We start from the raw sequence: 25,253 nt of genomic DNA, 5'->3' as shown, positions 1-25,253 counted from the left end.
TTACACTTCCTATTGACATATGTGGCTATGAAATCATTCAATAAAATATTTTATTAAAATAAAAAATATTTTGAGTGGATAGAGTTGTGAACTTGGGGGCAGGAAGGCTTGAGTCTGAATTCTTTGTCAATATTTAATAATTCTATAACTATGAGAAAGTCACTTAAATTCTACTAACTATTCAATTTCTTATCTATAAAATGGAGACAATAATATCTAATTCTAAGAGTGGCTGTGAGATAATATATATGAATAAAAGGTTCTTTGCAAACTTTAATATACATATAGCTGTTAGCTGTTATTAATGAAAATGAGTAATAAATTTAACACAAAAGTATAAAATCTATTTGGAAGTATTTTAGTGCTTATATTTGAATGAGTCTGATAATTGAGTTCATTTCCAATAAAGAAATAAAAATACAAAATTATGCCATTTTTCCCCATGACTTTATTTTTTATTATTAAAAATATTATTTATATTGGTTACTTTTGAGGGAAGGAGAAAATGACATATTACTGGGGGGGGGAACGCATTAAAAACAAAAGTCATCAATAAAAACTTATTTTAAAAATACATAAGTACAGAAAGATATAATTCAGTGGGTACTATCAAGTTTTCCAACTCCTCCATCTTGTGTCCTTGTTCATAATTTTTCAGTACCCTGACTTGGATAAAATTAGCTTAATTCCCAAGAGGCACCTCAGTGATTGAGGCAAAATTTAGCCCAGTCTTATCTGCCCTATAATTTATGTGATAACTTTTTTGGTTTAAAGAAGTAATTACATATTTCCATCTTAAAGGACTTTTGTTAGTCTTCAAAAAAAAAGAATTAAGAATGATGGTACATGGGAGTATGTAAGATATCATGAATTCTGTGAACATTAGAATTTATCACTGATTTTGTTTAACTTTATTACTACATTTTAAAACTATATTTCTCTAGATAATTAGATGAATGTATTGAATTAGTTTGAATATGAAATCATTAACAAAATAATTCCAAAACTATATAAGAAGTATTCACTGCATGAATGTCTCCTGAGACAAATAAGTTCACTAAGCTATTTGGCCAATAGCAATGCATTTAAATCTACATAAAACCAGATGACAGTTATTTATTCTATTCACATCATACTTCCTGGGCCACTACAGTAGTTAATGGTCTGTTTAATGAGTCAATCATGAAATATTAGCTGATAACCAGAATGAAATACTTTTTCTCTCACTATCCAAACTTCTCATTTTATGGTATGCATGTATGATTGTTTATAAGGAGAGGAAGGTATCCTTTATTTTGCTTCCATTTGTTCTCTATGATAGAATTGGACAGGACAGGAATGTGGCTCATGAGGGTTAGGCCTGTCCACCAAGCAGCTATGGATTATGAAAATTACTCCTCTTTCTCATAATGATTAAAATACATAGCCAGTGGCTAAACATTTTATTTAACAAGGCCTGAATTCTTTATCTCTCTCACTGTCCTAAAACTAAAAGTTATTGGAAAAACTTGTTTCCAAAGCACATATTAGAGGAACAGCTTTCCAGTACAGCTGCAATGCTATTTAAATCCTTCATGAATATCGCACTCAAACCTCAAGAAAATACTAATGTGAAATTGTCCTTTAAGGGGGACCTCGCCAAATCAACCCCAATGAAAACAATCTGAAAAATGGGGAATGATTACTAATTGTATTATTAACATCATTTTAAAACAACCCCCTGGGTTTGCCAAAGCCCTTATGTTGAAAGAACACCTGGAACAGCTACTTTGGAAGCATGACCAGGGATCCTTATTTTGTACTTTTCTTGGCTGGGCATCAATAGCCTGTACTGCAGTGCTTGACATGCCAGCAGAATATAAAAAGTTCCCCCACTTCTGCTCCTGCTGAGATTTGGAGATGAGTGGATGAGCTCCCACTACTTGGCTGGAATTAAAAAAAACAGACTGGTAGCATTAGTACTATTGTAGAGCTAACTACTGCACATTAGGAGGCAATAATTGTTCTCTTGTACATGATCAAGCCAAAGACGAAGGGCCAAGTGCCCAAGAAATCCCAAAGTCTTGCCTGTATCATTCCTCTGAAAATAGCAAGTCCCAGCAGCCTTTTGGAATTCCTGACTACACTTAGTCTGTGTCATCATCACATGCCAGTTAGAATCAGAGTGGTCCCACAAAAATTTCTAGTTCTATTTTTACAGCTTTTGTACAATCAGTAACATAGTGTATTTTCCTAAGCAAGGAGATGTAACGAGCATTGAGTTTCAAGTCAGAAAGTTCCCATTCCAGCTACTTCTATGCCAAGTCATGTTGCTTTACTACACCTCAGTTTCCTCATCTGTAAAATGGATTTGTTTAACTTGATCTTCTCTGTAGTACTTTCCAACTCAAAAACCTATGAGAAAATATTCAAGGCTTTAATTGCTGTGATAAAAAGTAGATTTCCTTTTCTATGCTTTTGATTCTCTTTTTTCCCTTTTTTATATTATTTTATTTCATTTTTTGGTTATTCAGTTCAGACCTGTTTATTTCAGCAGGGATTTTCATAAGTAAATGAGCTGCTGAACTATGATAGATAGAAATGGAGAGAGAGAAAGACAGACAGATACAGACACAGAGGAAAGACAAAGTAAAACACAAAGAATTCATAAGCTGGTACTCTGTATTAGAGATGCTGCTAAATGTTCAACACTTCTATAATTTGCAGTGTTAGAGATGTACCTGAACACTGAGAGGTTAAATGACTTGCTCCAAATCTTGCAATTTTGTTGTATGAGAAGCAAGAATTGATCCTAAATCCTGAATCCAATGTCTGCCTTCTAACTACTTTACCATGATGCTTCCCATTGAGTTAGATATTTTTATTTTTATAAAGTCATTGAATATAAAAATTATATCTCTTGAGTTAGTAATTTGTTGCTATTATGAAAATTCCACTGAACAAGGTAGACATTTTTTGAAAATAATATCAAGCCACAAATAAAAAAAAAGTGGTTTGTTTTGTTCTGATTTGATTTGATGACTTTTGGTTTGGTTGGTTTGGTTTGATCTGATCTTATCTAGTCTGATTAGATTTAGTCTAGTCTGATCTGGTATGGGTTAGTTTGGTCTGATTTGGTTTGGTTTGATCTGGATTACTTTGTTTTCCTCTGGTTTGTTTCACAAACTTTGACTGAGGAAAAGATGTCAGAAGAATAGAATGGTGTACCTTCAATTTTTGGGACCAGACCAAGTAGATCTTCTACTGTAAGGGAAATTAAATTTGACTCCAAATAAATAAATACAATATCACAAGAACTAGACAAGAGGTTTGCAAGAAAATTAACCTAAATAGCATACTGCGACCCTTGATGGTTATTTAGACACAGGTCAAGATCTATTAGCAATGGGAGTTCCATAATTACATCTTGGCCTCCCATTTGGCCTTATTCTAATTCAAAAGTATCTAGAAGCTCAATATGCCAAAGAAAACAAGTTAACAGAAGACTCATAAAAAAATGAGCTTTGTAGGGTTGTTAAAAGAGCAATTAACCTGCTATTTTGTGGATTTTAACATTGCCTAAAGAAGTCTACTATTCTTTTGGTTTTTCAGTGCTTTCCCAGAATGCTAAAAAAAGACAACTTTTTTTATGCTGATGTTCTCTCCTTTGTTTCCAAAGGTTCCAGTGACTTCCAGTCATGCACGATGACACAACATAGATTGCCAAATTGCACGCCATGCGACAGTTGCCAAGGAGATAATGTATGTCATTCCTACAAATAACATGGGTCTTGTTTCTTCTCTTCCTTTATCTACCTTTTTAAGATATTGTTTGCCTCACTGCCAAATACAGACATGGTTAAATGTCAACCTGCAGTGATTTTTTTTGTCCTTTACCACTATACCCACAGTCCCCATGAAACTCTCTTATATGTCATCTCTGGTGAACACAGATTATAGGTAGATTTTGAAACCAGTGAATTTGCCTCTTTTATTGATAAAATGCAACTCAAATTGCTGCCTACTCACAACCTAAGTGCAGGCCACTCAAGCCCACATGCAATACTCATAGATTCTAGCTGAAAAGCTACTGCTATAAACAAAGCTGACATTGATACCATGCAGGAAACAGGGCAAAGAAGATGATCCAAAAGCCTTCCCTCTATTCTGATTCCATTATTTTGCTTTCAAGTATAATTAGATTATAGATTTACAATTGAAGGGACTTTAGGGAAACTGGGGCTCAGAGATTAAGTGACTTGTCCAAAATCAGAGTTGTATGAAGGAGAGCAAGCATTTTAATTCAGATTCTCTGATCAAGTTTAGCATTCCCTTCATTTTACTGTATATATCTGTAGATCTGATCTGCTTGTAATAGATGACAGCAGGCCAAAAGTCATCAAAAAATCTTTTTCTCCCACCAAACCAAGGTAAATAAGACCTCAAATTATGAGATATGCATTAATGGTTATAATACATATTTTGCTGCTTCTTAACCCAAACAACTCCCAGTAGATAGAGCAGTAGTCTTGAAGTGAGAGAACAGGAATTTGAATCCAGCCTCAGACACTTCTTTACTATGTGACCTTAGGCAAATCACTTAACCTTGATTGTCTCATATCCAGAGCCACCTCTAGTCCTGATTCATACCTGGGCCACTGGCCTTAGATGGCTCTGGAGGAGAAAATAAGACTGGTGACTTAGCACACCCCCCTCCCCCATTTAAATCCAATTCACGTGTTTGTCTTGACATCACCTTCCTGATGTCAGGGTCTTCTTAGAGAATGAAGGTCAGCTATCATCAAAACAAAACCCAAAGGGGAGACAAGAAGAGAGAAAATTCTCTTGGATACTTTGTGTCTTCTTTCTAAACATGTTTCTGATTCCACTTTTCTGATTTTTACCCCAAATTCAAATTCCTTTCTCTGCACTTCATTCTTAATACACACACACACACACACACACACACACACACACACACACACACACACAAACATATACACAAACAGGTTGACATTAGTGCTAAAATTAAGAAGGGTTATTTGAATATATTTTTCATTATGAAACCAATGAAACCAGTTCTAGAGGTTCAATTAAATGTTCTCCCATGTTTAAGTTTATTTTACTTTGCAGTTTAGAGGGTTTTTTGAAAACATAATTATTGATAATACTCATTTTTAAATTATTTTCATTTCCAGATATATCCATTTCCTTTCCATTTACCCAAAGACATCCATTGGAAAAGAAAACAAAAGAGAAGGAAAAAATAGCTCATTGAAATTAATATAATCATTAGCCTATGATAGTATATGCTGTATTAAACACTCATAGGTGCCCACCCCCTCCCCACAACTGCAAAAAATGGAAGCAGATCCTTTCATCATCTCTTCATAAAGGTCAAGATTGACCATTATAAATTCACAACATTCAATTATTTGGAGCTTCTTAATGCTAAGATTATTAGAATTGTAAATAGTAAACACTATCCAACAGCAAAAATAAGTAAGAAACACATACAATAATGAGTGGAAAAAATCGGAGTGCTAAATTCATGCATTAATCAGCTGAAATCATCTCCAGAGATCTGGAAATACCCCTATAAAAGATAACTTTAACTGCAAGCATCATTTTTGGAACACATTTTGGAAAATAACAGAAGCCAACTATTTCAATTGCATTTTAGAAATATGTAGTTGAAACAATGAAGCCAATTTTCATTGTGTAAAACATTATTCCATCACACATTAATCTGAAATTTTGAAATTCAGAAGGATTTAAAATGTTCTGTAATTAAGATTTATCTATCCAAATGGAAAATTGTTTCAGGTGACATCTGATATTTTCACTGAATTTTTCTAGGACTACTAGTCTCCTCATGCTTTTTAAATTCTAATATTTATGAAATGGACAAAGGAAAATTTGATAAATTCATGTAAAAAAAGGTAGAAAATTAGTAATTCTTCCATCACTTTGATAAGATTTAGTCAGAATAATAATGAAAAATAATTATAGGGTGGCTAGATGGCACAGTAGATAGAGCACTGGCCCTGGAGCCAGGATGACCTTAGTTCAAATTTGACCTCATACACTTAATAATTGCCTAGCTATGTGACCACGGGCAAGTCACTTAAACCCCATTGCCTTATATAAATTTTAAAAAAAGGAAAAGGAAAGAAAAGTAATTATAATAGATGACATTTATATCTTGTTTTAAGCATTTCACATATTTTATCTCATCTGAAGTAACTGCTTTAAACACTCTTATTCTGATTTTTAAAATGAGGAAACCGAGACTGAGGAGATTAAGTTACTACCCAGGAATACACATTTAGCTAACTACCTACCACAGGAACCCTGGTGTTAAGCAGAAAAAATAATGCAAGAACTTCTTGAAAGTTGCCAAAGAGGCTGAAGAGCTAAATTGTTGTGGGGTTGTTTTTTTTTTAAAGGGTATACAACAATAAAATGAATGGAAAAATCTGAATATCTTTCTTTAAAACTGCTAAAGTACTAAAATATCTTTCCGTTGGCACATAAGTCCCCATTGACTCATTCTATTTTGGTACCTAAATGTATTCTTGTTCTGTGGATAATGGATCACCTCTTTGATACCATTTTTAGATTAGCCCATTGGCAAACTTCAGGTATAAAGCAAATTACCATTTTTTTCAGGATCAATTCAGGTCTTAAAGTATGGACTTTGGGTGCTTTCTCCCCCCCTCCCAGCAGAAGCCATCCTGACCTATTCACAAAGGAGTGTTTCTTTTGAATATATTCTCTGTTTGTACAAGTCTTAGCTGCTTTAAGCTGAAAATAAAAATAAATAAGCTAAAAGGGAAAAAAATCCTCCTGAGATCACTAAAATGCCTGCAGGGCCTTTTCTCCTCCTTCCACCTCCCAGGTACACAAAGCAAGTTCTAAGGAAGGCTGGGAGATTCACCCCTGAAGTCTCTACTTGTGACTTAAAATGCATAGAAACAAAGCTAGTCACTGGGGAGTGAGTAGGGGGAACTTCCAAACAAATCAGTTCACAGGAACTAAACTGAGAACTGAGGCAATTATCTTCTCTAACCCCAGCTAACTTTTATCTTAAATACACAGATAATTATTTGAATTATTACCTGGACAGTTATCTCAATATTCACAGAACCTTGCCAATGACCTGTCCATTGTAAAGTATGAGATAATTGCCATTCCCAATTGCCATCTGAATCAAATATCAAGCTTTTGCCAGCATTAAAGTACTACATATGACAATGGTTATATCAATTTTCTCATCTTGTCTGATGGAGTTCAGATAAAAATAGCCTGAAAAAGGAGTAGCTATCCTACTATTATTCTCTGATACAGTCTGCAGATTATTGAACTAGTGGATAAAAATGGCTGCTAATTGGAATTTTAGAAGTATTAAAAATAACAAAGCTTTTTTTCTATGCTTTATGACAAATATTCTTTGGGAGTGACTTTGTTGGCAACCCTCAAACTATATGAAAAAAGGCAAGTGTAACTGATTTGCTCCTAGGGGTGAAAGCTGAATTTAGCCCTTCTCACACCAGAGCATTCCATCCTGCTTCCAAACTCTCAGGGGAAAATAGACTAGATATGATCCTTGACCTCCAGATGTCATATCTTCCATTTTTTAAAAAACTATGAACCTAAAAAATGAGGCACAACATCTTCTACCTTCAGTTTAATTACAGTTATTGAAAATTATAGACTTTTTTGTTATTGAGTTGTTTTGGTTGTATCCTACTTTTCATGACTCCATTTGGAGGTTTCTTGGCTAAGATAGTGTAGTGGTTGGCATTTCCTTCTCCAACTCATTTTATAGATGAGGCAAATGAGACAAACAGGTTTAAGTGAGTGGCCAGGATAATACTACTACTAAGTGTCTGAAACCAGATTTGAATTCAGGTCTTCCTGATTCTAGACTTGACACTATTCATTGTGCCATCTAATTGTTCTATTACTTAACTATTTTCAGCAGTTATTTGAAAGAAACGATATAGTAGACACTGGATCACTCTCCCAACCAAAAAGAACCACGTTTAAGTCTCATAATTGGTATATTCTGGCTGTGTGACCCCATCTGGGAATGACGAATAATCTGTCAGTACCCCAGGTCAAATTGTAGAGAAGGGTACACATCAAAACCACTTTTCCCCTCCAGCACCAAATGTTTACCAATTGTCACCAAGAAGGCAGGCAAAAGCCATCCTGTCTAGAGTAGCATGATATACTAAGGGAGAGAGAGAAAGTAAGTAGAATATTTCTGGTGGGGAGATACCATTTTCACCATATGTCCCACATGTCTACTACTGCACCCAAGAGCTACAGAAATAATTATGCCCTTAAGATCCTTAACCTTATCCAGAGAAAGAATTGTGGAGTTTGAACAAAGACCAAAGACTATTACCTTTAATTTTTTAAAAAATTATCTTATTATGTAATTTTGCTAGCTCTCATATTTTATTTTTTTTTTCCTTAAGGATATGATTTCTCTCCCAACACATTCAACTTAGGTCATTGTATAGCATGGAAACAATGTAAAGACTAACAGACTATGGTGGGGTGTGGGGAAGGAAGCTGAGGGGAAAAATTATAAAATTCAATAATAAATAAAATTTTAAAAAATTCATTAACCTTGCATCATCATTACCTTTGGTCATTATGATCAAAGAAGGCATCACAAAGAGAAACAACCTTTCTAGATAAAGGGTTTGCTATTCCCAAGTGGCTGACCAATAGCCAATAATGGGGAGATGAGACCAAGAGTCCCAGGAATAGCAGTGCAGCCCCATTTTTTTTTTGCAAGGCAAGGCAATAGGGTTAAGTGACTTGCCCAATTGATATGAGTCAATGAATGATGAGTTACCCTAGATGATGATGTTTGTCCTTAGTTTTTTTATTTGTTTTAGGTTTTTGTTGTGAGGCAAATGCGGTTAAGTGGCTTGCCCAAGGCCACACAGCTAGGTAATTATTAAGTATCTGAGGCTGGATTTGAACTCAGATCCTCCTAATACCAGGGCCAGTGCTCTGGTAAGTGTATCTGCGGATGCTTCAGTTCTCTCCTCCTCACCCCTTTCCCTTCTCATCAAGCAAAATAACTGAATTAGAAAGTTAAATCAGATAAGAAAATTCTTACCACCAGAGAATCCTTATTATCTTTACTAATTGGATAAACATGAGAAACAGATACTGGGGTTTTTTTTCGATGCAATTCACTAAAGAAAACACCTTTCCATCTGCTTTACTACTTCATCCTAGGGACCCTTGGGTCAAGTCCCTCTGACTTGCCGCTGAAATGATACTTCCTCTATATGTTGCTTTCATTAAGAAAAAGAACTGTTTTGCTTTTCTGTTTGTGCCTTCAGCACTTATCACAATGTTTAGCATTTATCAAGAGCTTTACAAAACTTTTTTTTTGCCTTTATCTCTTCATTCATAAGATACAAGAAGGCATATTGGTAGAAGTTTCTCAACAGTAGGCCCCTATCCTGATGAAATAAAAAAATGACAGAAAGATTTAAAGGGCATTGCTTAGGATTAGTTCAAATGTATAATTTTATTCAATTTTTTATAAACATAAACAGTGTTAACTAATATAAATTATTTTCCCCATATAAGTGTTTGTGTAGATAATTTGTAGTCTCTAGGTGCTCTGAAGAATGTATCTTCTTAAATCAATATGTGTAGAAGCTCAGAGGTTTGGAGTTCAAAAAATTAAGAATTTTATGTAAGAATGTCTAAGATAAAAATCTGTATCACAGTCTATACTACTGTAAGCAGATCACAACTGTTCTGAAAGTCAGTATTTTGTTTGTTTTTAAATCAGTAAAATGAGCTTGATGATACTTACGTTGTTCTGTGAAAATTATAAAGTGCTAGGTACATATAAGAATCCATCATAGCCTTTTTCATTATAGCTATTATCCCATGCAGGTAAGAATTGTTGAGGAGGCAATCACCCAAGCCAGGAGGAAAAGAAGAAGAGAGGAGCTATCCACTTTTTAAAACATTTTGGATACTGTGCTACAAGTTATAAGAGTCAGAATAGGTGTGGCCAAAATCATTGTTTTTTCGACACTCATGACTTACCTTTAGGTCCCTAACTAAAGGACCATGTGTTTTACTTAGATATGGGGGAGAGGGAAGGATATGAGAGAAATCTGTCTGCCTAGAGGAACAGATCAATCTCTAAGAATTCAAGTTGAGGGTCACTCAAAAGACAATTGAGAGGGACATGGAAAGTGTGCCAAGTCTGTGAAAGCTTACAACCAAGAATTGTACTAGAGAAGTGATATGAAGAATGTCATCAGACAGTTATACACTATTCATGTGGTGAGAGCCAATAGACAGTCCATCTGCTCCATTGGTAATTCATACAATGTCAAGGAATTTAAAGAAAGACTCCCTGTGAAGAGTTTATGGAAGATCAAGGAAACGATTCATTCAAGATGAGAAAGCATGAATGGGCTGAATTCTATAATATTGGAGGAAATAACCATGTTGATAAAATTATAGATACATCATAGCAACAGGAAAATAATGTCATTATTTTCTCTTTCAAGACTGCCCTTGAAATTCGCTGCAATGTAATTTCACCTGTTTAAAAACTTGGTGACAGGAAAAGAAAAGCACAGTGTTATTTATCTCAAGTCCCTCAATCACTAGGGGTTATCCAGCTATTGTCTATAAAACCTGCAATACTATCCTCTAAATATAATCAACTCAGCATTTTTTAGAAAGGTATTTAAGCTACCTTAAGATAAGTAAATAATGAAGAAAGCAACTAATTAGTGAGACTTCAGGAGAGTATTTTGGATTGAGCAAATTTAAGGCATAGACATGCTGAACTATTAGACTGAATAGAAAACGGAGTTTGCTAGTTATGTATATGAAGATGTTAAACAATTGAGGCCAACTTGATATAATACATATAAAGGAGAAAGGCATAGATAAACATCAGCAAAGTTGGGAAACGTAGATTAAGCATCACTAGAATGGACACCAAATTTTAAAATAAAAAGGTTTGAAGAACATATGCAAAGAAAATAAGATTAAAAAAATCCCTCTATATAGTAATGATTATATATGTGGAATTATGTATATCTTTAAATTCAGTTTCATTCCATTAAAAGAAACTATTCCTTGAAAAAATGAGAAAAGTGGCTGAAATAAAATATGTTGATAACTAAAATATTTCTTTCAAAATGAATGCAATCCATTTTAGATTGAAGGAAAGTCACTGTTTATGTTAAGTTAATGTGATTCTATGTTAGAAAGTTGGGAGTTCAGTGGTATATATCATAAAGTCCTGGTGGAAAACTTAGTCCTGCAAAATAGCAACAGAGAAACACTGGCAGCTGGGCCAGAAGAGCCAGGAGGAAGAGTAAATAATTCCACTCCATGCAAAAAAGGGGAAAGACTTGTTGGCACACCCAGACAATCACTAAGAAAGTCTGTTCAAAGGCTCTGCAGCTGCTCTTGCCATCTATATCCTAAAAGACTGCTTTTCCATCACCATAAACAGCAGTTCCAGCAGTTCCAGCCTGCCTGTATTATAAAGATCCTCAAATATGTATATTTAGAAAATTATATATGCTTAATGCCTCATTTTCAACTCTGATAGTTTGTCCTACACAGTTCTATTACTATACCTGAAATAATTCTATTTTTTAAAATATTAGAGATGTAATGTTAATTACCCAATCAATAAGAATTTATTAAACTTTCAATTTTCAGCATTGTGCCAGGAAGTGGAAGGGTTATTAAACTAGCAATACAGATTTCTGAATACTCTAAGTATGATATTCATAAAATTCCTTAAAGTTGCATATTTTCAATTCATTCACATAAAGCAAAGTGAGAATATAATTCTTGTCAGACATAACTCACTTATTTGTTACTATCATGATTTAGGATCATAGATTATAAGCTTATGGAATTATGGAGACCTGATCTTTAGAGACTATCCAATCCAACCCTATTCCCACATCTCAGGTTTTTTTAGAAGAAATGTAAGCCTAGGGAAGTTACTTACCCAAGTTCATATAAGTAATAAGCATCAGAGAAAAAAATCTAAATGCCAGTCTTTTGATTCCAGAGTCAGTACTCTTTCCCCATTACCACATTACCTCAGGAGCTAGATTCAAGTCCCAGTTTTGCCATTTATTGTTTGCATCACCCATTCTCTAAAATAAGGGTGTTGGAATTGATGGTCTCTAATATTCCTTCAAATTCTAAACCTAGGATCCTAAATTTCTATGAGATGAGGCATGACCTTAAAGAAAGCTATAAACCTTAATCTATAAATATAGTTATTCTTATTTTATTTTTATAGAGATTTTTAACACACAAATGAAAATTAACAGATGTAAGATTTATGGAAGGACAAGACCAACAATCACATGACATATAATCTTAAGAATTACATAAAATTATTAGGAGCAGCTAAGTGATGAAGTAGATAGAAGATTAGGTCGGGAATCAAAAGGACTTATCTTTCTAAGTTCAAATTTGGCCTCTAACACCTATTAGCTGTGTGACCCTGGGCAAATCACTTATCCCTGTTTGTCTCTGTTTTCCTCATTTATAAAATGAGAGGGAGAAGGAAATGACAAACCACTCTAATATCTTTGCCAGGAATACCCCAAATAGGCTCATGAAGACTTGCACATGACAGAAATAACTGAACAACAGCAACAAACTGCTTATTAAGAAAAATTGTATCTTACCTAAATTCCAAAAAGCAGTTAGAATAGTTTTATAAAATTTTGGACAACAATTGCACTAGATATAAGTAATGGGATAGGCTGTGATTTGAGGCCAAATACCCACTTGGGTTAATGATCAGTTGAGATACTAAATAAGACCATGTTTAAATAATGCCAAACAATCAATTTAACAATGTTATCTCACTAAGTCAACTAATTTTATAATTATACTATTGGGATGTGTTCGTGTCAGGTAGACATACCCCACAATGATAGATGAACTCCAAAAATGTGTATACCTTTTATTGGCCTTGAATTCTACCCCCAATATATTTAATTTTCATTATACCCTCATTCAATGTAGCATTGAAGATAATGGAATGCTCCTAAATATATCTTTCAGCTGAGCTTCAGTCCATCATTTTTGAGCCACCTAAATTCTGAACTACTGTGATATTTTTATCATATTTTTGCAGCTACTGCATTGCCAAGGAATGCTTACCAAAATGAGCCACAAATAATTGACTGTTTCCTCTGCATTTGGGATGGCATCCCTTGCCCTTGGGTCATTTCTATGTTTGTTGAAATTAATATGACAGATTTGACCCAACTTCAGGAGATATAAAGATATATTTAAGAGCAATTTATTCAAGACTCCCCCCCAAAAAAACATGCCCCACCCCCACATAACACCACTAGTCTGCCTATCACACCATTAGAATTGTGCACTGGAATAACAGCTCAATTAAACATTCACTCAGTAATGAAAGGGTACAGCTAATGACAGAATACTGTAGCATGAAGCAACACTGGTTCTGCATATTCCTTATTCCTATAAGATTTAAAGAATGTCACTAAATTTTTACAAATTCACTGAAATGTCAGGCCAACAAACAAGCATGAAAAATGGCATCCTTTTTTCAAGCTGCTTGAAGGGTGGGCCCTATTCAAAGTCATTAAATTCCACAGAAGATATCCACTGGAGACCATGAATTGGATCTGTATATCTGTTTAGTATCAAGAACTATTAGAATAACATTTTAAAGGCAAGTTTTATTAATTATTAACTATTTTAATTCAATTTTACATGATGATTTACTTGTATATGGACTTCAAGATGATGTTGCTGATGGTCATGATAGATTTTTTGTGAATGAAATCACTAATAATTATTAGTGATTTATTAGAAAGATTGTACAAGAAAACATTGGTCTTTGGATCAGGATTGTATCTACTAACTGCAGAGTCAGTCACACACTTGTTTGGACAATTATCCACACTATCTTTATCTTTCAGTTTTTATAGTCTTAGAGCAGACTATATCAAAGAATTCATAGACAATTTGGTTCAATTAAATGAGTATGCATCAAATATGTTGTTACATACAAAATATTTGGGACAGAGAAGGGGAAAGGTAAAATTAACAAGCCATGAGTTGTGGTATTCAAGGAACTCACATTATTATATGGAAAATGAAACATGTATTGATAAAAAAAAATAGCCTTTGTTATTTTTTGCTTCATCCTCATTCATTTACATCTTTGCCAAAATTTTCTCATTATCTTATACCACTACCCAGATAGCTATCCCATACAACAAAAAATATTTTAAAGGAAACAAAAGATAATTTTTTATCGCAAGAAATTGGAAAAAAACTTCTGCTCAAACAAAATTAATAAATCTAGGTTAAAAAATAGAAAGTTAAAAAATTATATCAAATTTCTCAAATAAAGCTTTGTTATCTAAGATATATCCACAACTAAGAAATAGATAGGTGTCCCAAAAGTCTTAATGCAAATTTAGCTAATCATAAAGATTTCTACTATCTATATATAGCATATATACTTATATACACATATATGTGTATGTGCATTTATATCCATGTGTGTACATGTGTACAAATAGAGATAGTTGAGATATATATATATAAATATAAAATCATATATATTTGTAGCAATACAGTTAGACAGATGGATAGATGATAGACAGATAAATAGATAGATAGATAATCAAAAGCCATTCCCCAGTGACTATGTGGCTAAAGGATGTGAACTGTGAACAAATATTTCTCAAAATAAAAATTATAAACTATTAACAACCACATTAAATAATGACCTAAATCACTAATAAGAAAAATACCAGCAAAATCATCATAATGTTTCACCTCATACTCTTCAGACTTTCACAAATGACAAAAGGGAAGAATAGTCAATGTTGAAGGGAATTATGAAAAGATAGGCACACAATCAAATTGGAGTTAGTGCTTTATTTGGTACAACCATTTGATAAAGAGATTTGGAATTATGCAAATAACATGAATAAAAAGGTCCATACCCTTTGATCCAAAGATTGCATTCCCAGGCATATACTCCAAGGAAGTCACTGATAAGACATCCCCTAGAGAAACTAACATTAATTTCATTTTTTTTTTTTTGTGGCAAAGAACTGGAAACAAAGACAATGCCCATCAGTTGAAGGATGGCTTAGAAAAAAATTGTGGCACGTGAATGTAATGGAAGCATCAAATGTAGACAAATTTTTCTAGAAATATAGCTGATAAAGTTAAGAGTTGTTGCCTGAGGGAATCTGCAGCCTTGTTCTTGTTTCAAAGGATTACAGAAGGACTTAGTGTTTAGGAAGAGTTTGGAGATTTTTAAAGGGAGGGGATGATTTAAGATTGCAATAAGATTAACTCTCTAGGATGAGATAGGATCATTTGCACATATAAAGGATTTGACTTTACCAAGGAGAAGGTCCCCAACTTTGTCAGAAACTGAGGGAAAGTCATATAGAATGGGAAATTATATAAAAGATTTTTAAAAGGAAGAGAATGGGAGAAGGAAAAGGTTATATAGAATAGCCTCAGTTTTCTCAATAAAGAGACAAGGTTTTACTCTATGGAAAAAGGGAAACAGGTGTGGGAAGCTTCAGGGAGGAGAAGATGCCTTGAAATAGCTTCTATGGGAGAATAAGAAGGGAATCAATTACAGAGAAGTAAGAGTCCTTTGCTGTAATAAGGACCCAACTGGGATTATTTTTTGTTGTTGAAACCATTAGGTAGAGTTATAAGACTTCCTCTCATTGTATTCAGTGGCTATAAATGGAAATAAATAAATAAGGAAGTAATCCAGGGCTGATGTTTGGCAAGATAAGAGTAACAACTGGATTGAAACTGAACTATAAAGCTGAAATGTTTGGACTCAGTGTTTGGAGAAGGAAGAAAGTAAAGTCAGTGATGAAATAATTCTTTGTCAAAGAATTGAGATGGAAGGATTGATGGTCTTAATAAAAAACAAACAGATTTAGGAGGAGTTATGGACGGAAGGTGGTAGAAGGATATGAGACTGGAATCAGATAATGGAATAATAAGAGTTTCTAATTAGGGGAGCTGATCATTTGTGGGTAGGGCTGACATCTAGTATGTGCCCATCCCTATATATTGCAAATTGAAGTGCAGGTATAAGTGATGTAGTTTAGAAACTTAACATTTGGGAGGTCAAGGAGTTTGAGGCAAAATGTATATGAATATTAAAGTCCCCTATTGGTAATAGGGTGTTAGGGGAAGGAAGAAAATAAAACAGAAAAAGGAGAATGCAATTGATGTAAGCAAAATTCAAACTAAACTTCTGATCTTGATGGAAAAAACTAGATATTTTCTCTCCTTATTGTGATACACACACACACACACACACACACACACACACATATATAATGTGTGTGTGTGTGTGTATAGTGTATATATATATATATATATATATATATATATATATATATATATATACATACATACATACATATCTGAAAAGCAAAAGAATACTAGTTTGGAGGAGCCAGAAATATCAATATTGTAAAAATAAAGACAAAAGAGCCTGATACGCAGTCAACCTATACAAGATCATGGTCTCTATTTGTTCTTCTAAGGGAACTATGAGTCTAAAACCCTTTCATGAAATCAAAGTGTTCTGTTCTACATGTCATTGGGTTAGGGTTGCAAGTTTTGAGAGTATGGGTATGTGTAATGTCCTCCCAAAGCAGAATTTCCCATTCCCATGCCTGAAATTTAGGATCTTAGAAAATAAAATAAAAATAAAAACTGTCTAGGTATCTGGCATTTCACTGTAAACTAGGGGTTTAAATATAATATTTGTCCTTCATTCTCAAAGAAGACAATGACATAAGGGTGGTGATGCCATGACAAGCACATGAATTGGATTTGAGTAAGGAGGTACTGTCCGGAAGTCATCAGTCTCACCTTCTTCTCCAGAGCCATCTAGATCCAGTGGCTTGGATGCGAGGCAATCAGGGTTAAGTGACTTGCCCAAGGTCACTCAGCTAGTTAATGTCAAGTCTCTGAGGTTGGTTTTGAATTCCTGTCCTCCTGACTCCAAAGCCAGTTTCTATCCACTGTGCCATCTAGCTGCCTTGGGCGTGTGTGTGTGTGTGTGTGTGTGTGTGTGTGTGTGTGTGTATATATATATATATATATATATATATATATATATATATATATATATATATATATAAAGACTCATGACATCAAATCTCCATTATATATCAAAGACAGGACTTTAACCCATGACTCCACAGTCAGTAATTCTCAAAGTGGGGGGTCTATTAACTCCTTGGGAGTCCTCATTTACTTTCTAGTGATCTGATAGGTCAAAATTATTTTCATAATAATACTAATTTATTATTTTTCTATTGAAATATCCCCTCCCTTTTCAACTATATAGCTATATGAGGCTAGATTTTCATCAACAACAGATTGCAACTGATTTAACAATGAAACAAGTATGAAAATCCAGCTGTTTTCTATTAAACTATTGAAGAGATTTTCAAAACACAAAACAGTCATTCTGTCTGACTTACTGAAAAACATATATTTTTTCATAAATGCTAAGATGTAATCACGTTATTGGTATTTTAAAAACTGATAAATATTTAACTATCAGTTTTAGTTTTTATGAAACAGTAAATATTGATAGATAAAACCCATGTAAACAAAACTCTTGAGGTTCCTCAATAATGTTAAAGATTGAAAAGAGGTCTAGAAGTCTTGAAATCAAAAAGTTTGAGAACAGCTGCTGTAGGTACTATTTCATTCTGCCTCTCTAATGCCCAATAGAAATAATTAGAACTCTGAATTCTATATTCCTCAGTTATTAAAGACATTCACCCAGATGATCAAAACTGAAAAGAAATCAAGGAACACCCAAAGGAAATCCAATAGCAGGCCTTAAGGGATTTTTATATATTCAGTTTCTCTTGCATATTCAATCTAATTTGATTTTCATGAGATTTATTTTTTATTTGCAAGGAAAGGTCAGAGTATATTTACTATGGGCTTTTCTTTAATTAGCCAAAATGATATGGACAGTAGTAGAAAATAATGGGAGTTGCTAAGAGGAAGAGAAGGTGCTAATGTTGACTATGGTTGGAATTAATGCATACTTGTTAAGATTAATGGAATTATGATAAGCTTCATGGAATTCATTCCTTATATCAGTCAGAGACACATATTTCTTACCCCTTTTCTACCTGGTAAAACAAAAAAGGTATTGCTACATTATAGGATCCTATGAAATTTCAATTTATCACTTAATCCAACTCTAAAAGGGATGGAAACTTGTTAAACAAAATATTTCAGGTACCATAGTGTTTTCAGAATTAACAGTCCTTTCCAGCCTTTTGTCTTTTTTTTGTTTTAAGTGCTCCTTTGGATTAACAATACCTCAAAACTGAGATTCTGTTGTTTCCTTTGCAAAGTCCTGAACTCTTGGTCTCTATTTGCAAAACCCCCAATATAGATAGCCTGGAAAAGCAACCTGCAGTCATTGAAATATGACTGTTTCCTATTCTATGCCACATTTAGGTGCTGGAAAATACAAGAATCTGGAAATAAATCAATAATTTTTCTTTAAATAAATCAAGATAAAAAAGTAGAGACAACAGAATAAAGAAGCAATTCCAGAACACTCATATTCCAAAAGATGTGACCTTATTTATCAAATTGGGAGTTGGTGGTCAAACTTATCACCTTGAGAGAGACAAGTTGATACAGTTAAGTTGCCTTCAGAGTCATTTATATGGCAAAGAAACAAAAACAAGTTACATTACTTTGCAATCGTAGCTCATTTTTAAAACCAAATAAAATATTGCACATTTTAATAACACACCTTATTTACTTCATTCTTGTCTCTGAATGACTTTGGTTTCTTTCCAAAAATCGAATCAATGTCTAAAAGATTTGCCACAATTGAGGACGTTCAAAAGAGGCTCTGCAATTCCAAATTCAGAAATCTAGTTCTAAAATTCTTATGAGCAAGAGGAGCACCATTGGAATAAATGCATATCAAAACAAATGTGTGTATGTATGTATGTATGTATGTATATGTTTATGTATATAAATAAATCATCTTTTAAAAATTACATAAAAATGTTAGTTCAGAGCCAAACAGGATAACTTTGTAAATAATTTACTGAAATTTATTATATAATTTGCTTTTTAAAAATTTCCAACTATATGAAAAGAGGTTACTGGTTTAATATTATCTTTTTTATTCATTCTGCATAGTGATATTCATTATAGATTATTTATTTCTATGTCCAAATGATTAAAAATAATTTTTAAAGTAATATCTACATAGTCTCTCAAAGTAATTACTGGAAAGGCAATGACACACATTGAATGTGTCTCTTCTGGTATGTTTGTAAAAAAATCATTATTTTATGGTCACTCTTCATTTTCCTTCCAACAATTCTTTCTATTATTCTCTTTTCTGTGTGTTTTTCTCTTTTGTGGGCTTTTCTTTTTTTCCTGTTGTTCTTCCCAGCCTGCCTCACAGCTGAACTCAAAACCTTCCTCACACAATGAAAGCTGCCATGTCATTGCCAGCTGTAGCCTGGCAGGGAATCTGGAGGAAGTGGAGATAGGTAGGTTTCATCGACTCATCCTATCTTCAGATCAACAATGATAGACATCAAGCAATATGTTTTAAAGTAGTTCACTTTCTATTATGACACAAATTACCTTTCCCCTCCACCAACTCATTCCTCAGTTCCCCAAAAACACACAAAAGATTTCCTGATGTTAATAACCACTAAGAGAAATCACTCCCCAAGAAATGGATTTCATCTACTGGGCTAACAAACTGATCAGTGATTTAGGGGAGTATTTATATTGGAACTCAGTGCTACATTTAAAAAAAACAGAAAGCAAACTACCAGCTTTGTCCCAAGGTGGTTTGGAGAATTCTGATATTGTTTTAAAAAAGAAAGTTGAAAACCAATACCATTACTCTTCTGTACCTAAGAAAAGTTGAAAAATGCCGATCTCCATTTCCAGAAGGAATATCTCTGGGGATGAATAAAAGTTGAACAAAGAACTTCAGATTACCACTTTTCTGTCTCAGTCTCAAAGATATCTAGTTATGCTTGACTTTTTCCTCTTAGCCAGTCATGACCAGGAAAATGATTAGAGAAAAAGTTGGTTTGGCCAAAATACAATAGACATATCCATTGCTGACAATGAGCTAAATTACTGTTTTTGTCACTTACTTGTATAAAACAAAACAAAAAAAACAAAAATAGGAGATCTGATAAAGGTCCTAGAAAATGACCACATGGTCTTTCCTCCTTCAAACCAAAACTACTATTAGAACTCCAGTAAATCTGCCTTTACTCCCACAGGCAAAGTCTACTTAATTGTAGCATATCCAGGGCTTGTGTAATTCTCCAACTGAAATCTCTCCACACTGAATTTGAAAACTATTTAGCGTCGATATTTTGGAACAGTATTCATTCCCTCTTTCTGTCATGGCAGAGTCCATTTAGTTGCAGAATTACTGGCCCATTTCCTTGATTCATGTTTCTTGTTTTCTGCATCCCTTCTCATGACAACAAAAAGAGAAAGCAAAGTTATTTTTTTACCATTCCATTCCCTTTGTGATATTTGCATAATAATGTTAAAAGAAAGGTTTCATTACTTTCCTATTTGCTGACATCATACCACCCTGATGCCAATAACATGACAAGTTTAACTTGTAGGTGATAGAATAGACTAATGCTTTTCAGAAACTATAATTTGCATTCTCCCCCTGCCAATTCCTTCCACCTAACTCTGCTACTTGGCTGCTGGTACAAAATAAAAACAATCAGACATGGATGGGGTAGAAATTGGAGGCATGCTACTGACCTCCTTTATTTCTTCCCATTTAAATAGTAGTCAGAAAAATAATGAGATTCAGTCAAGCTATACATGGGGGATCCTGACAGGAAATAAACCCAAAAGAACAGAGTTGGTGGTAAAGAAATCACATGTTAATTTTGATCTAAATAATTTGTTTTTCTAAAAGTAAAAAATAGCTTCACATTTCAGATAGAAATCACAAATAATATGTCATTGATCTCAATAAAATCAGAGAAATAGATCATATAAACCTATCCTGCAGTAAAGATACAAGTTCTACTAAACATGAATCAATAGTCATTTTTATATAAATAAAACATGTTACTTACATATAAATCTACTTTAACAATAATAAAATAATAGGAATAAGATTAATGGCTAATATTTATATTAGCTGTCCTAAGCACTTTTTAATTGCTATCTCATTTGATCTTCCAACAATCAAGCAAGGTAGGTACTATCATTATTCTAATTTTACAGAGAAGGAAACTGAAGTAAGCAGTAGTTAAGTGACTTCCCTAGGGTCAAATAACTAATAAGTTTTTTTAAGGCAAGATATTATGTCTAGTCTTCCTTACATTAGTGCTGAAGTCTCTATCCACTGTCACTCTCCAGCTGTCTCTAATTCTATCATGGTATATATATTGAGGAATCTACCTACTTACAGATTCAATGAATGATAAATAAGAAATGCTAATATATATCTTATGCCATATATCAAGCAAGCTAATTATTTGATTTTATCAGTGAAGTGCTGGTCTAATTGTTTTTATTTTAACAGTATAAGTACTATTTTATCAGTGTAGGTACTATTGATGGGTACTACCAATGAAAATTATATCAACCAACTGTTAGAATCATGTGCCTTTTCATTCTATTTAAATCATGCCCAAGTTTCCCCAAAGATCCTCCAAGGGTTAGAATCACAAGTAGATCTGGTAGGGTACTTAGATGATAAATAATCCAATACTGAACTCTAAAGATGAGGAAAGCATGACAGAGTAATTAAGTCACTTGCCCAAGGTCATACAGGTTTCATCAAAAATGGAAACTCAAACTCAAGTCTTCTGATTTCAGAGCCATTGATCTTTCCCCAGCAGGACATTATTCAGTTGGCTAGAGTCCTTCATCTCATTCTTTTATATCATTATGATGCCACTTGGATTGCAAATTTCAACCCTTAGTGATATTTCAGTCCTCTTTCAGAATTTCTTATCTTTATCCTTTATTATCCCTCATATACAATTTTTCACATGCATGTCCTTATGGACTTATCAAAAGATGTAATGCATGCTTATTTTTGTAATCTGCTCATGGATCCCCCTACTTTAGTCAATGAAAGTAGGTCTAAGGTCACAGGAAAAAAAAAGATTCAAACAATCTCAGTATTGGAAGGAATAACAATTACCTTAGCTCAACATGGTCCTGATGGAGAATCCTTATTACATTACCAACAAGAGGTTATCTAGCCTTTGCTTGAAGGTATGAAATGAAGAGTAGCTAGGTGGTACAGTTGATAGAGAACTGAACCTGGAGTCAGAAAGACTCATCTTCTTAGTTCAAATCTGACCTCAGACATTTACTAACTGTGTGACCCTGGACATGTCACTTAATTCTGTTTGCCTCAGTTTCTTCATCTATAAAATGAATCAGAGAAGGAAGTAGCAAAACCACTCTAGGATTTTTGCCATTAAAATCCCAAATGTGGTCATGAAGAGTCAAAAAGAACTGAAATGACTCAATATCATACTCCAGGGCAATCAATTGTACTTCTGGATAGTGCTAATTGCTTGCAGGATTTTTTTTTCTTCTTCAAGCTTTGTACAAAATGCATGTTTAATAAATGTTTTGGTGAATTAAATTGAATGTAATTGGTCTATGTCTAATATTCAACTATTATTTCTAGTTCTGGCCCCAAGGAAAAACAAAAAGAACTCTAATCTTTTAATTACATTTCAGTCCATCAAAAAATTAAAGACTGTCATCAAAATAATAAGATAAGATATGATGTATTTACCTATCTGCATACCTATGTTTGCATATTTATCTATGTGCATACATATTTATTTATAGATCTTATATGTACATTCTTTCTTGATAAAGCAGTATAGTATCCTATAAGAAATTGTAAAATAAATGGAAGAAACAAGTCTATAAATAATATAAAACAAATATCTGTATATGTACATGATTATATATAAATATATATTGCTATAATTAACTCCTGTAGTTCCACTCCATCTCATACAGAGTAATATAATTATAAATTGTTTGTCAGTATTTATAGTGCAACAATCTCTACCAAAGAAAAGTTAATCACAATCAGAAATAGATTACATGATTTGAAAAATAAAGAAATTATAACATGAAAATGTTGTGGCAAGAATTGAACAGATTAAACATTGTACTTACAAAAATAAAAATATAGTTGGTACTTTTTAAAAATTAGCATAGCACAAATAAAGTTCTTTCCCCAAGTATATTCCTCATGACACAAAATTCTAAAGTACATCTAAATAATTTAGCTATATTAATTTATCAGTATCTGTCTCTGACTTACTATGTTCTAAAGATGAAGAAAAACATATGAGTGACCCTCAAGTCACTGGAAAATTTATTTCAAACCTACTTTCTCATGAAGTTAACATGCTTCAATAACTCTCAGTAGCCTCTTTACTTTGTTTGTCTGTCTGTATGTCTGTCTGTCTGTCTGTCTGTCTCTCTCTCTTCCCTATCAGGGCAAACTAACTTAGTCAAAATTAGAGAGGTGTGTAAAATTATAACATGAGTATGGATCTAAGGCATAGAGGTCCTCAGTCCAAAACTATGCTCAGATATGTGCTAATGGGAAATCTCTAGGTGAGTCATTTATTTCTTTGATCCTCCTTTTCAACTATAAAAAGAGAAATAATTCATACTAAAATGTAATGTCTTAGTGAGAGAAAAAGGACCAGCCTTAGAGTCAGGAAGACCTTAGCTAATACCCAACTTTTGGCAACATTCTAATTGTTATGACCATAAGCAGATTTTTACCTCTCAGGGTTCTGAGCAACACTCAATGATCAAGGGAGTTTCCATAGCAATTGTTCATTATATTGATGACACCACAGCACTCACCCAAAAACAAATATTTATACTTCCTAAATCACAAAATCACCATGAATAAAGAAGCTTGTGAACTCCAAAGCACTAGATAATTGTCAACTTTTTTATTTTTGAGTAATAAAGTATTTTATTTCATTTATCAGTTTATCTTTACCTGTTAATCATGTTCTATGTGCCCTTAGATATCATCTTTTGATTACATTCAACTCTTGTCTCCAAAATTTATTCTATTTTCCATCATATTGAATGGGAAAACTAGAACTCTCCATTATTTAATCAGTCAAATCAACTTAATCCTACCATTCAAAAAAAAAGAAAGTTTTGCAGACTAATTTGACTAGATAAGAACTTTCACCACACCCAGACCTCTATTTATTAATTACTCTGGAACTGAGTACACATTCCCCAAACACATAAAGCAAGCAAGAGGAAAATAAAAATCAGAGACCAAAAGGAAAAAACAAAATGCTTAATAATAACAAAAGTGACTGATCTCCATTCCAAAGGGATGTCCAATCTGTACAATGTTTCCTCATAAAAAAATGAAAAGTTTAGAAAATATATCATTTTGTATATGTTACAAAGAAAACATAAAATATTGTAGTAGTTCCATCAATACTGACACCACATTTAAATCTATATCCATGTGTACAAGTCCACAAAAACATATTTGAATTACATAAGAGAAAGTCTTATAATTTCCATAAAGATGAAATAAAAATCTATTGGGTAAGACAATAACAAAAATCCAACATTTTCAATATTAAGCATTGTGCAATATATCTAATTTTCAAGAAGGCACCTAGATGGTGCAGTGAATAAAGCACTGGGCTTGAAGTCAAGAGGACCTAAATTAAAATCTGGACTCAGACGCTTAATAACTGTGTGACCCTGAGCAAGTCACTTTACCCTGTTTGCCTCAGTTACTCATCTGTAAAATGAGCTGAAGAATGAAATGACAAAGTACGTCACTATCTTTGCAAAGAAATCCCCAAATAAGGTCACTAAGAGTTGGATACAAGTGAAATTATTCAATAATAACAACAAACCTTTTAAGACTTTTCAAATCTTCAGTGTACTACATATATCATATCTATTCCTGTATAGGCATCACAATTTTCTAAGGGCATTTGTTTCCTAACATCATTTTTCACTGTTCCTTTTATTCCCTTGTAAGGAAATTCAATTTTGTGCCATTTCATTTCATCATGTAATTGTGCAGTATTAGAAACAGGTTGAGCTTATCTTTTTTTAATGAGACTATT

General features: G+C 33.4%; 1 protein-coding gene across 1 annotated transcript in view; it reads right to left on the bottom strand.

The window, feature by feature from the left end:
• Positions 1-25,253, bottom strand: part of GABRA4 (gamma-aminobutyric acid type A receptor subunit alpha4) — a 95,169-nt gene that overhangs the window by 26,910 nt on the left and 43,006 nt on the right. The gene's annotated exons all lie outside the window — the stretch shown is intronic.

Source organism: Macrotis lagotis, chromosome 3 (assembly GCF_037893015.1).
Source record: "Macrotis lagotis isolate mMagLag1 chromosome 3, bilby.v1.9.chrom.fasta, whole genome shotgun sequence".
NCBI lineage: Eukaryota > Metazoa > Chordata > Mammalia > Peramelemorphia > Peramelidae > Macrotis > Macrotis lagotis.
The sequence above is the reverse complement of the archived record's forward strand: the minus strand, read 5'-3'. Positions and strand labels throughout refer to the sequence as shown.